Genomic DNA, 13,212 nt, shown 5'->3' with positions numbered 1-13,212 from the left:
GAGGGGGGGGTGGGGCGATGGGGGGGTGGGGGGGTGGGGGGGATTTCTTGGTGGGGAACTATGCATTACTTTTGCAGTGTTTGAAAAAAAAAAATGTATGCATATATAATTACACGTGTATATGTGTACATGTATGCATATTGACAAATAACTAAAAAAAAGTCAGGTACTCTGTTTTGTAAAGTACTTCCAACTTGCCTCAGTGATGATCAGTGACTAGAGGATAAATCGGGAGCGTGTGTTGCTGAATGAACCGCCTAGCTCTTGAGTTGGTCAACCAATACATGTGTACAGAGTCAACTTCATTGCTACCTTTCTCCGCAGTTCTCCCTTGCAAAATGTATGTTACAATAGATGATGTCATGTTGCAGGTTCAACGTATTTATGTAAATAGAGGGTCAGGGGGCAAAGGGGAGGGGTCAAAAGTTGCCAGATATTACAGATTATTCATACACAAAATGATAGCTAATATGCAACATTTGAACGATTGTACAGGTATACCCGTAGGCCCTTTGGTAGATGAGAGAAACCAGGAAGCGAAACCATGCTAAACACAGAGCTCCTTAAGAAATGTGGAGCACATTGATAGGACCATCCTTTTACCCAAGAGCCATGTTATTGTAATCAAGAAACCCTGGGTCTGGTAATAGATACTCAGTATTACAAAATACAATTGTACGATACACTTGCTTATATTTTCATATGAAAGGAATACAATGCAAAGCATTTTTGTGGCTTTTTGTAGTTTCTATAAGCCAGAATGTGTTTTTTGATAGCTTTGCTAATACAAGACAGATAGTCTAAGGAGGAAGGAAATTACTGGGTGTTCAAACCCTAAGCCATGAAAACAGACTGAGAACCCGTGCTTTGCTGAACTGTTTTCTCTTTGTAGAGGTTTCGTTTTTAAACGTGTATTTCTAATTATATATAATAATGATAATATTAAGAATCTTTAAAAAAAAAATCTGTGAAATTAACATGCTTGTGTATAGCTTTCTAATATATAAATATATATAATAATGTTTTTTTTGTGGGGGTTTTTTCTTAGTGGAGTTTCTTATGTGCAGTTGCACATATTGTCTGTTTTTTGTTGGTTTTATTTGAGCCTTAGACGGTGCTGTTCTGAGGCAAATTCAGTGTATCCATGAGAACCAGCTTAACAGAGTTGCCCATGTCTATGTTCAACATGTTTGAGGAGACCATGTGGGATCCGACCTGGGGCACTGAGGTCCAGACAGGGGATGACATGTGGCATGTGAAATGAACATGTTTGATACAATCTTTGCATGTCTCTTGATCCTCATAGTTAAGATTCAGCGATATCCTCCAACATCCTCTTTGATGGGACTTACAGTCTGTATATTTTGACCGTTTAATTTAATGTTTTCACAGACAAAGCATTTTGCCCGTCATCGAAGTGAAACACAGTGCAGGACACACCAGAGTCCAGGAGAAAATATTTATTTGAAAGTTCCAAATTCTATCTGTGTCAAACGATGGAGCTGTTGAGTACATGGGTGGTAAACTGTTAATCTACATGTGTGGTAAACTGTTAATCTACATGGGTGGTAAACTGTTAATCTACAGGTGTGGTGCTTATACTCAACCCCAGTCGCCAGCTCAGAGTACCCCCCCCCCACCCCCACCTCAGCACTGTAACATCAAGTATTCAAACATGATGTTGTAGGGAAAATGTACACGCTGGTTTGTGAGAAGCACAAGAGTTGATCTCAGACTAATACAGCTTGTTTAAAAAAAGAAAAAACATTAACTAGACACATTATTTCTCTGCCTCTCACTCCTCAGTCTACTGTCACTAAATTGTTATGGTATTTCTATGTGCATATTTCATGCAAAGGTTCACTATGTTGTGACTGTATACAGTCTGTGTAGTCAGAAACAGGGGCAGAGCCCCTAACGTGTTCTTTCTTTTTTTAATTCAGTACAAAAGGTTGAGAAAAAAAAACATGATATTTCAGGCAGCATATGTGTGGAGAAACCAAAGCCAGTGGCATTTTTGTGTTGTAATATTATTCAACTTTTATTTTCACATTCATTTATGGTTATTGCAAGCATTGAAAAAAAAAAACAATAAAAGCATTTGCTCGAAATGTACAATTGGTTTCCCATTTCAATTTGAATTGGTCAGACTTTATACTGTTCTGGTGTCAAACTGGTAAGAGGTTTGAAATACCATTGCATGTCCTAATGGTATTATCTTTAGTGTCATTGGCTAATTGCCTATATTTGGAATGCATTTCTATGTGAACTGCATTTTCAATCAAAAAATAAATATGTGTAATTTTGGGTATATTCATTGAATATTTGTCATGGAAAAGCATGTTTTCCAAATTCTACTTTTGTTCATAGCTGGTTGAGTTACTTAGCTTTTTGTGCCCCATGCCACATTAATTAGGTAGAAACAAACGCGGAAATCTACATATTTATGTAGTTTGCTTTTTGAGGTCTAGGTGGCGTTTATTGACATTGTGTAACCAAAGACGTGCTTGATTTAATATTTTATTTCAGTTATGGATTTTAAGCTGTTGTATTTCTTCACCTGTTGATCAGTTGTAATTTTTCTGTCTTAGCCTATAATACCGCTAGGCTACCTCCGCTCAAATGAACCCTCACAGTACCTCAGCTATTCTTTTTATCAGTCCCTTCCACAACCAGGAGTCCATAGACTTGTACAGTGATGTGGTAAATCAAACCATTGTTTAAGCTCCCAAACTCTATTCAATTGGGGTTCTTTGATAGATCCACGTTGTTTGCAATTGTCTTTTAGTCTGCCATAATATATATATATATATATATATATATATATATATATATATATATATACACCATAATATATATATAGAGATGAATAGCTAGAAATACTCACTAGTCTTTAGTGTCTAATGTAGCTTGTATAAATCTGAAAATTGTGGAGGTCTGAAGTTAGTGTTTGAAACGCAGGAGCGGCTTTCAGCGGCATAAGCTGGCCTTTGTCGCCAACTGAAGATAAGATGTTATTAAATTAAAACCACATCTTTGTATCTCAAAGGACTGGATGCAGTTGTAGTCTATGTAATGAAATAACCTGGAACCTGAAATAAAAGTATATTCTGCTGGGGAAAGGGTATTTGTATTTTTCAGAGAATTCAGTAAAGTTACTGGTTTTCTTAGTTACCCTGATGTTCTGGTGTGACTTCATTGTGTTTGTCCATTTCTCTGTATACTGTTTGCCCTTCACCTTGATACCTTAACATAGTAGATTAAACGTGAAGGCATGTATCTTCCATATAAACGTAATTTCGTTAGCTTAACAGTTTACAGTAGACAAACCAACAGTAACCGCGGATAATGATGGTGACAATCTTATATGGTGCCATTTTTTTCAACAGCTATAGCAAGCATGACATGACATTGAAACATGGCTATTACATTTCTGGATTTATTTGTTATAGCCTAGCACATAATCTTGGCATTGACTCATGGTAACTCAAATTGCAGACTTTGATTTGACATTTACAGCCACAGTTTGTATCACTTAACATTAAAATAACATCATTACTGCCAGTGATACATTTTGACAATGAACATATATTATTCTGGGCATATGCTATGGAAAAAAAACAACAACAAAAAACAAACAAAATAAAAGGTCCTCTATCTTATTAAATGGAATAACTGGTCGCATATATAGCCTATTATTAAGAAGCATGAATATAATACCTGGAGCAGTGGATCGGTGCTTTGTCATATTCATTTTACATTGAGATAGTAGATCTGAAATGGATGTGAGTTTGGAACATTTGAAAAAACGGTCACTACAGGGATTAATAAATCTGTGTGCAACGTGGTCTGAAAAGAAATACTCAACTTTAATGCCATTAGTACCAAACAGCTGAAATACCTTTCCACAAATTGCTATGAGCAACCACCGTTATCAATTTTGTCTCAAATAGCCGCCATGTATTTTTGTTATAATATGAACTCTATCTGAGCACAATAATTTAATACACTGTACATCGAATTAAATTATTAAAAATAAGGATTGTTTACGGCTGAAACCTTTTATTTTAAGTACTTTGCTGTACATTTTATTACGTCCTAAATCTTAGAGATAACCTTGTTGTATTCACATAACTTAACACCGAGTTAGATTGTATAGACGTAAACCTAGGCAACTACCAAATGTAAAGCAAATGGATCAGATGTTACACCAACATTTTCCTGACCCGGATTCGGACCCGGTTTGTTGCGCGTACAACTTCAAGTGTCAGTGTACTTGTGTAGGGACACCATTTGTGGGATTGGCAAACACCGCATGCATGTACACTGACCGCTCAAGTAAGGGCGTAAAATAATAATATTCTTCATAGTCTAAAAAGATAAGGGAGACCTTAATTTTTATATCTGTATTTGTTTGCACGCGTAACATTTGTTTATGTAGCCTAAGCTAATTAAAATTTTACAGACAGGAATAACGAATCGAAAAAAATAAGCGTACCCTATAGTGCATGCTATGATTAAAGAAGATAACAATATTATTACATTTGCAACTAAATAAACTTGTACACGTGTGTAACACAATATAACTATTTTACTGTAAATGTCTGCAATTCAAATAATCTATTTGTCGAAAAAATAACTAATAAATTAGTAGTATTAGTAATAACATGATAATACCCAGGGACAAGTCTTTTAAAATAAATCTATTATCAAAAATATGTCCAAAAAAGAATAAAGTCAAGACATTTTAAGAACTAAGAAATACAGTGAGAAATAGTATGTTACGTCATTTCATTCAGGTTTATTGCAACAAAAAAAAAGTGTTGTATTTTCTCTTTAATTTGAGGAAGAAAAAAAAGACATTCCACCAAATCTAAGAGTTGAATGTTGTGTTTTTGGCTAGTAAAGACTATTCTTTTTGTTGACGTGTGGTTGCTGCATACCTCCATACATTTATTCGGTCATACGTCTTTCGTTATTTTCAGATTTCAACATTTACATTACTTTCTGCTGTCATTATTTCGTTAAATTACAAAGAAGAAATAATCGAAATATTGGTAAAACGAGTAACTAATATGTGGCCTTCAAACGTGACGCAATTTCCCCACAGTAACCACTAGATGTCGCTATGTATTAACTACCAAAATCCCCTCTCCCCACTCGTAGCCCCTTCCAAATCCCCAATAAAATCTGTATGTCAACACACACCAACATTCCCACCTTGCAAGTATCAATTAATATTTGCCAAATAATTTTGTCCCTTCTAAAGACATTTTAAAGCCTTTGTTCAGCGTCAAATTCTAAAGTTATGTACACTGATGTTATAGTGTAGCCAATCCCCGTATGTAATACTAACAAATAATAATAACACACTGATATATAATAGTGATAAAAACCATAATGACTAAGAATTATAACAATAACAGTGATTGTAATCATAATAATAGCCTGTGTGTGTGACCGGTTGACCTATTGGTGTAACAACATTTTAAAATATAACTAACATTCGCAACCTATCTCTCTTTCACTCTCTGTCTCTCTCACACACACACACGCACCCACACACCCACACACACACACACAAACCATCCAAAAAAAAATGTTTTTGTTATAGTGAGATTAATTCATTAAAACCCATAACGTTCAATAACATATTATTTTTCTAGAGATTATATAGGCCTATAATTTACGAGAAAGTATTAAATGCTATGCATTTCGTTATTTTTTTATTTATTTTTTGTTAAAACGGACAGCAAACATGCTAAAAATCCATAAAACATTATCAGAAAACACAATATCGGTCCTGATAGTAGGTACAATTAACATAGCTAATATTTTTCAAACAGCCGAAAGAGATGCGATTTAAAATAGTGTGAGTGGCTTCAAACAAATATCCTCTCTTCCACTGTGGCTGACCGTACATGAGTCATTTAACTTATTTGGAAATAATCAGTGATATTAGTCCCTGTCGCCTACACGACGATAACGAAGAATTGTGAAGATATGTGGACCCCCACGATATTACTACCTACTATATTATGACCGGACATTTTACTTTGAAGCATTGGCTACTTTTTATCCGAGCCTATGCAGTTATAAATCTCAACGGCCGTCTATTTTAAAATATTTGGCAGTTTCTTCACAATCATTTAAATTCAGCCAGTTTAGGTCAACGTGTTACTGGCACAAGTGCAGTAGTCGGTGACTTTCTATTAAACATGTTTGCACATGTTAATGCGAAATATAGGAAATGTATTTTTGTATTTAAAAAAATAATAATGTTCACATAGTTATCTTTTTACGAAATATTTCTATAGACCATGTTCGGGCCAGCATCAGTAAAACACGTGTTATTAAAGTGATTGGAAACGAACCTCCCGACTTATCTAGGTCACATAGCTGACATTCCTCACGTTACGTATTGGTCCTAGTGCGTCACACTTTTAGATTGATCATAGAAATTCGCAAAATGGTGGTTTGGTTTTACAAGTGACGAGCGCAAATGATGTGCAATAATCTTAGAACGTTGGAGACTATGATTTAGCCTGTGTCAACCCAAACAACTTGCATGTCCATGACAGCATGAGCCCTGTTTGGAGGGAAAAATCTTTAGCCTACGTGGACACGTCTGACCACTTCTATTGGGTGACACATCAGACGAGCGGTTCGGGAGCAAGGTTCACTTGACGAGGAGGCTGAGTTACGAGTAGGGACTAGAGCATCTCCAACCGGCTCGCACAATAAGTTGGGCTGGACAATTGGCGTCGACTTGATTGAGAGCGCGTGCATAGCCCAGGAAGATTTGAATGGTTATGTAAAATATAAGGGTAAGTTAAATGTGTCTCATTTACTTTAGACGACGCCTTGCGATTTTATTTTAAACAGGCAAAATACTAATTATGCAAAACATTTTTTTGATAAAACAAAACGACAATAAGCTACGGAAAAAATAACAGACTTGCTATTTCAAGACAACGGTTAACAAGTCAGCGTTTCTTTCTGTGTGTTTGTCAGCGTGTGTGTGTGTGTGTCTGTGAGCGTGCGTGTGTGTGCATGGTTGGGTGGTGCTGTGGCCGCGCGCGCGCTCCCGTAAACGCCGCCTGTGTGTGTACGCATCATCAGCCTATACCGGGGAAATGTCGCCTTTAAAGAAACCTAAGGTGCGGTAACACTTAACATTTAGCTACTTACATCCTGCAAATGCACATTTCACATACCGTGATCCTAAAGGTTTCATGTAAACTAATCCCAAGCACAATCTACAGCACACTGCTTGGAGTATATAAATAAATTGAAACGTTTTAAAATAGATAATTCAAGTTTAAATAAGAACATATCCTCAGCATTATAATCGCACTGAATCTCTTCTATAGTTTGACAAGTCGCTTTGTTCATACATTGTCCAAGGTTAAAAACATTATATTTGACTTTTTCACATTCTTAACAAACTAATACACTTTGCATAATGTTATTTACTGTTATTTGTGTATGATTCGTAAGGTTATGTATTCGTGTAGCTGCTCGTCATCATAGATAAATACGCATAGCAATCACCACCAAAAGTAATAGAATGCTAAACGAATCATAAAAAAGTAAAGCAAATGCAAATATACCTTTTACATATGCATCAATATTACAAATAATACGCAGGCTGGAACCAACAGCGTCGAAGCATTGAGAATGGCGGAGCGGGTGGTTTCATTATGCATGGGCGATTTCCCAGGCAGAACCCTTGGTTTCTTCACTTCATTTTCTCCATCTGCACTGCTCACACCCGCTCGGAGCTTCGTCAAAAACAAACAAGACAATGTTCGCTTTCAAAACGGCAATCAAATACCCAAGAACCGGTGGGGGGAAATTACTCCGGCAGCGGCTAGACAGACTATGTAAGCTGGATTTGCATATTTTGATGCACTAATTTCCTTGATGTATTTAAATATGGCTGCACGTAGCTGATATGCTTGTCTACGTCATTGAACGTGACCTAGCTGTTAAACCCAAACGTGAATCCGCGTGAATCAGATAGATGCGCCTGCAATTAGCCAGGGGAAAGACAAAAAATAGGTGCAGCAAATTACTTTTCCCGATAGGTTTAGATTTAGTGTTTCTCAAGAAATGACATGCTGTATTCCCCCCAAAACTATTAAATAAAGCAGTTTAATCTCATGGAGAGCAACAATAATAACAATAATAATAATTGCAATTGGTTTAATTGAATTGCTTGTTGTAACTTGTTAGTATCAATATAAATGCTGGCGTGGTGTATAGGCTTGATTGATTTTGGAGCCCACCTGGTCCCAAAGTGTGGGTCACATTTTGCTTTTCTTGCTCTTGGAGCTAGATTTCCTCAATTGAATTATCAAAGGTTCAATTGGTACATCATTGGTACAGGTGTGTTTCTGTCTGTGAATGAGAGAGAGGGAGTGAGAAACAGAGGTAGAGAGAAAGAGACAAAGAGAGAGGGGACGCGTTATAGGGTGGGAGTAGGATATTCATTAACAATTCTAAGGTGAAAGTAGAAGTAGCCAACCAATCCAAATACATTTTTAGTGGAGTTATAAAATGTTTTCCACGTAGGCTAAGTTTTAATTCATAAATGACCACCTTCAATGGTGGTTTGGGATTGTACAGAATACATAATTGTACCCCCTTTTGTCTGAAGGGCTGTTAAGGCTTTCTGTGTGTTAATAAAAAATAAAAATAAAACATTAAAGGAGGTCCGGCTGCAAAATCATTACCTACGGCGATCCCTTCTTAACCTGGTCTGGGAACCGGGGGGAGTCCACGCAAAAAGACGAACAATGCCCCTTCAGTTCGTGTACAACAAAAGAGCGAGGGAACTTGTTTGAGTTCCAAAGCACGTCCGTTTTCACACAGAAAGATGGACACCCCAACCCCCCCCCCCCCCCACCTCCACCCCCCCCCCCCCTCCACCCCCCCCCCCCCCCATCAGGAAAAAAATAACTTGCTGGCTGGCACTCACGGAGCTTCAGAGCTCTGCAATTTCTATTTGGTCCTTTAGACGTTATGGGAAAGTTCTCTCTTACTCCTTCTACCCCTCCCTCCCTCTGAATATCTCCTTCTCATGTGCTTGGAATATGCTCAGGCTTTACTCAGAGCAACCGAAGCACGCCTAATGAACTGAGTGAGTATAAGCGGCAATTTTAAACGAAGGGACGATATTTGGGGGACTGTCCGCCTGGTCCCACACAGCATGTCTCCTATCTGGGATGATTTCTGATAGCTGATGAGGACTGCAGTGATGCTTCTTGCGCAGACTGAGAAAGTAAGTGCAACTTTGGTGATTAACGGCGCGTAAATCCAATGCAGTCTGGTGTGCGTAAAAGTTGAATGACTCGATTAGTAACATAAACGATGTATTTATTTGTATTGGCTAGTGTACGTAATGTATGAATTTACACATGCTTTGTTGTAGCTGAGGAGTACGTAGGCTAGGATTAGTGTTCATATGTGTTCAGGCTAGTGAAGTTCATGGCAGTAGTCGTTTTCAAATACATGTAATAAGTTAATAGGCCTACGCGTATACGTTCGGACAGTTCTGTAGGTCTGTATAATCAATGGAAGTAAATAAGCTTGATGAAGTCTTGTCAAGGCCACCACAGTCATATGCCCAGTGAAAAGGTAGCCAACGCCTCTTAGTGCGTGTATTGTGCCAAGGTTCACTGGCTAAGGGTATGTGCTGGAACCGCGACCATCGCTTAGTTTACTGTGAAGAAAAGGCATCGAGTTTCTCTGAACATTGAGTGTAGCTTAGTCAGTGTGGTAACCCGGGTCAGAGTACATTCAGGATATGATATGCGTACGGTTTTTCAGTGTCTCATAGTTTGTGGGCTGTCTCTGTATCATGTCATCTACAACCAGCAAATCACACTAGTTTGTAGGGCTAATTGGGAATTGAAAACTACTAGAATTTTTTTTGTACATGGTTGGGCTACATAGCCTATACTGCTACAACTTGAATGCACGCGTGAACTTAATCAAATAAGTAAATAATTAAATTAAAGAAAATCATGTTCGACAAAGTTAACATGTCTGGTTTGAATTAGTTTAATTACATATAACAAAATATTGCAGCAATAGTATATTACAGTGTTAAACAGTGTATACATTGCAGACATTCAAGTCACTGTAGAGCATACTATCATGCATTATTTGGAAGGAAAATCACCATGAGAAAATATGAGAAAGGCTTGTTGTTTTAAAGTAACAGAATAACACCAAATACAACGAAAAAGGACCCCAGTGCTGTGTCGCATGGCAAAAGTCGCCTGTTGTATGACCCGCAAAAAGGCTATGGTGAGGAAAATTATGGATTTTCTTTTTGTTTGAAAACTCTCTTCTTTTAAAATTAAAAATGGTATGAATGATAATCTTTGGTCATAACCATTAGATAAACGTACTTGCCTGATTAGTTTACTTCGGTAATGATGAAATGTTGTTTGCTTTTTATGAATACATCAATGTGGGTTGAGGCCTGTAGTCTATATGTTTAGAATTCTTCAGATATGTTGGTTCACCTTAAACCTATACACGATTAAAACATTTATTATTTTAACTTTATTTTGTTATTAGACATAAATTGGGGTAACTTTGAAATGCTATATTATTGTATTGAAATGGTTCTTTCTTGTAGGGTCATTTTGAATAGGCTTCAGGTGCGTTCTAAGTTGGATCAACTGGTGTCACTACCAGGGAATTATCACTTCTTGGTGACCATTAACCTTGCAACTAAAGTGCAGTCACATAATTTTATTAAAGCTCTATCCATCTTTATACTGAGCAGCTGCATAAATGCCTTTCAAACGAATTGGTCTTTCATGTAAGCACCTGAACGAAATGTTCCAAAAGAGCCAATAGCCACAATGCAGGTGAACAGGTATTGGTGGTGACATGGATGCTTTTTAACACTAAAGATTTCAGCGAGGAATATACCGTCTGGTATAGGGGCTATTTGCAGTATATCTGCTGTTGTTTATAGAATAGCTCACATACAATTAAGTAAAGGATTCTAATGAAGAACTACGTCACATTTTGTGCAAATCACCTCTGCCTTGCCCCTCCCACAGCTAAGCCAAACTACATTGTATTGTTTTATATTGAGAAAATCCCCTAGGTTTGCAACACTTTTATTACCTATTGGAAACCTCTTGTGTAGTTATTGACTTCCTGATGTTGGGGTATTATAAAGACTAATGAATTTAAAGGATCCCCACGGCTGATAATCATTGGATATCTCTCACTCTTTCTCTCAAACACGCGCGTGTACACACATAAACGTCAAATACTGACTTGAGCTGTGAGATCACGTTCCACACACATACACACCTGTATTGCTTTTTTTTGTCCAATTGTGAGAATTGTCGCTAAAAATATATCCCTGAAGTACGCTATTATCCGCATATAAATAGGCTATGAGTAATAGCACTGTCATACAGTCTAGGAAAAAAATGTGCGCATGGACATATGGTTAACAGTTAGCTCACTATCGCTGCACGTTTCTGTTTTCCTACTAGTTGTGGTAAATATTAACCTATAAGTACTGAATGTTTAATAACCAACATGGGCATGATGAAACGTTTTGTGTGTCCCTGCAGAAAAATGTACGCATATTTCATAATGCGACATCGCGAGTTTAGCCTACCTGGAAACCACAGTAGCTTATACATCTCGACGATGAAAAAAAACAAAGTTAATTGGAATTCGACTCAAATCGAGACAATTAAAGTGTCTCGCATTGTCCCTCACTCTCGGTTCAAACCGGCCCAGTTCCGTGCTTACAGCAAAGACCCTACTCGGTTTTATCTGTGAGAGAATACAGTCACGATGCTCTACCCAGCCCTGGAATGCTGCCATAATATCCTCCATAGATATGAGCCCTTGTATTTGGTGGTTTAATCGGCTGGAGTTTATACCTTTACTGGATTCAAACAGGATCAAGACGACCGTTCGCACCACAGAACAATCATTTTCTACTTCTGTCCTTTTTTATAATTCTGGAAAGCGCGTGCAGACTGCTAGCGGAAAACTGAATTATTCCGGTGCACTTGGTAATGACGCGAGGAGATTTGCCACTCGCTCGTGCATGAATAGGAGCGTGCATTTGCGATTTTTCATGACATCATCATCATCATTACTTTACACTCCCGCGGTCTGAGGCCTTTGACCTCGCCGGGTTGGTCCAGATTTTGGCATCGGAAACCTACCCCTCCTTCTCATTTTCCCCTTTCCTTGGGGATGGCCCTTTTCCCACTCCTTTCAGACCGTTGGTAGCAGCTAGCCAACAGAACGGAACCCTTGGCTAAGAGACCTCGGCATCTCTTTTCTCCAACATGCTGGATACAATCGGACAACTTGACATTTTTGGCAATCCAACGAGGTCCTGTCTCCATAATCCAAAACAATCGCTACGTTTTAGGCTACCTGTGTCATTTTCGCACTTTCGCCAGGAAGCGGATTTTCCAGCTCCGTATCTTCTTCGCTGTCCTCGCAGGATATCCATTGCTTCTGCCACAACGACTTAATAGAGGCGAAAGAGCCTTTTGTGGGATTGAATTGATTTGAATTGCAAATCGGGGCCTGTGCAACGATGGCTGCATCACACTGTTTTCTCTGAGTATAACTCACTAATGTTGGGTAAAGTCATCATACTATGACAAGCTTACCACCGGGATTATGTGTGATTTTTTTTAACCTTGTGTAGGTTTTTCCCCCAGTTTTTGTTGTTGTTGTTGTTGTTTTACAACGGGTATGTGAGAGTTTAGGCGACTCATATCACCGAAGGGGCCTATATGGAAATTAAGTGTGGGAGTCATATTAGACCTACTTCTGTAGTGATTTATTTGCCTCCAAGTATGTGGGACCGCTACTAACAGCAGGGGCACAATCCCCAACGCAAGGAGAACAGACGACAATTATGGAATATGTTTGAAGAATGGGAAGTGGGTTGTTATCTTTGGTTATCTAGCTGTATGAGTGTGATGGCCGTCATAAAGCTAGATAACCGAAAGTAAAAACTACTTCCAGAATCATCGAAGACCTTGGACATACTGACCGGAGTAACAAGACGCATGACACTACTTGGTACACAAAATAACCTTTTTGGGTGACATTACTAAAATGGATGGAATTAGTCTTAATATGGTAATCTACGTAAATGATATTACAGCTAGCATTGACCGGGCATGTTCACTT

The 13,212-nt window shown here is 38.1% G+C and overlaps 2 long non-coding RNA genes across 4 annotated transcripts in view; one reads left to right on the top strand and one right to left on the bottom strand.

Annotated features, from left to right (window-relative positions):
- The first annotated feature begins 6,478 nt into the window (after positions 1-6,478).
- The window catches only part of LOC105014646, a 46,562-nt gene continuing 39,828 nt past the window's right edge, over positions 6,479-13,212 (top strand). The window contains exon 1 of one of the 2 annotated variants that reach the window (XR_828325.4): positions 6,479-6,827. This is a non-coding gene — a long non-coding RNA (uncharacterized LOC105014646). Of the gene's footprint in view, positions 6,828-9,001; positions 9,287-13,212 lie in introns of those variants that run through there. The other variant, XR_828326.4, reaches the window with a different exon arrangement.
- On the bottom strand, positions 6,824-12,272 carry LOC109616536. 2 transcript variants are annotated; one of them, XR_002197713.3, is made up of 3 exons: positions 11,663-12,272; positions 8,292-8,403; positions 6,824-7,784 (listed from the first exon to the last, which is right to left on the bottom strand). It is a non-coding gene; the product is annotated as an uncharacterized LOC109616536 (long non-coding RNA). The 2 variants fall into 2 exon arrangements; XR_004576714.1 differs by having other exon boundaries at positions 11,934-12,272.

The sequence above is a fragment of the Esox lucius genome, chromosome 13 (assembly GCF_011004845.1).
Source record: "Esox lucius isolate fEsoLuc1 chromosome 13, fEsoLuc1.pri, whole genome shotgun sequence".
NCBI classification, from domain to species: domain Eukaryota; kingdom Metazoa; phylum Chordata; class Actinopteri; order Esociformes; family Esocidae; genus Esox; species Esox lucius.
The sequence above is the reverse complement of the archived record's forward strand: the minus strand, read 5'-3'. Positions and strand labels throughout refer to the sequence as shown.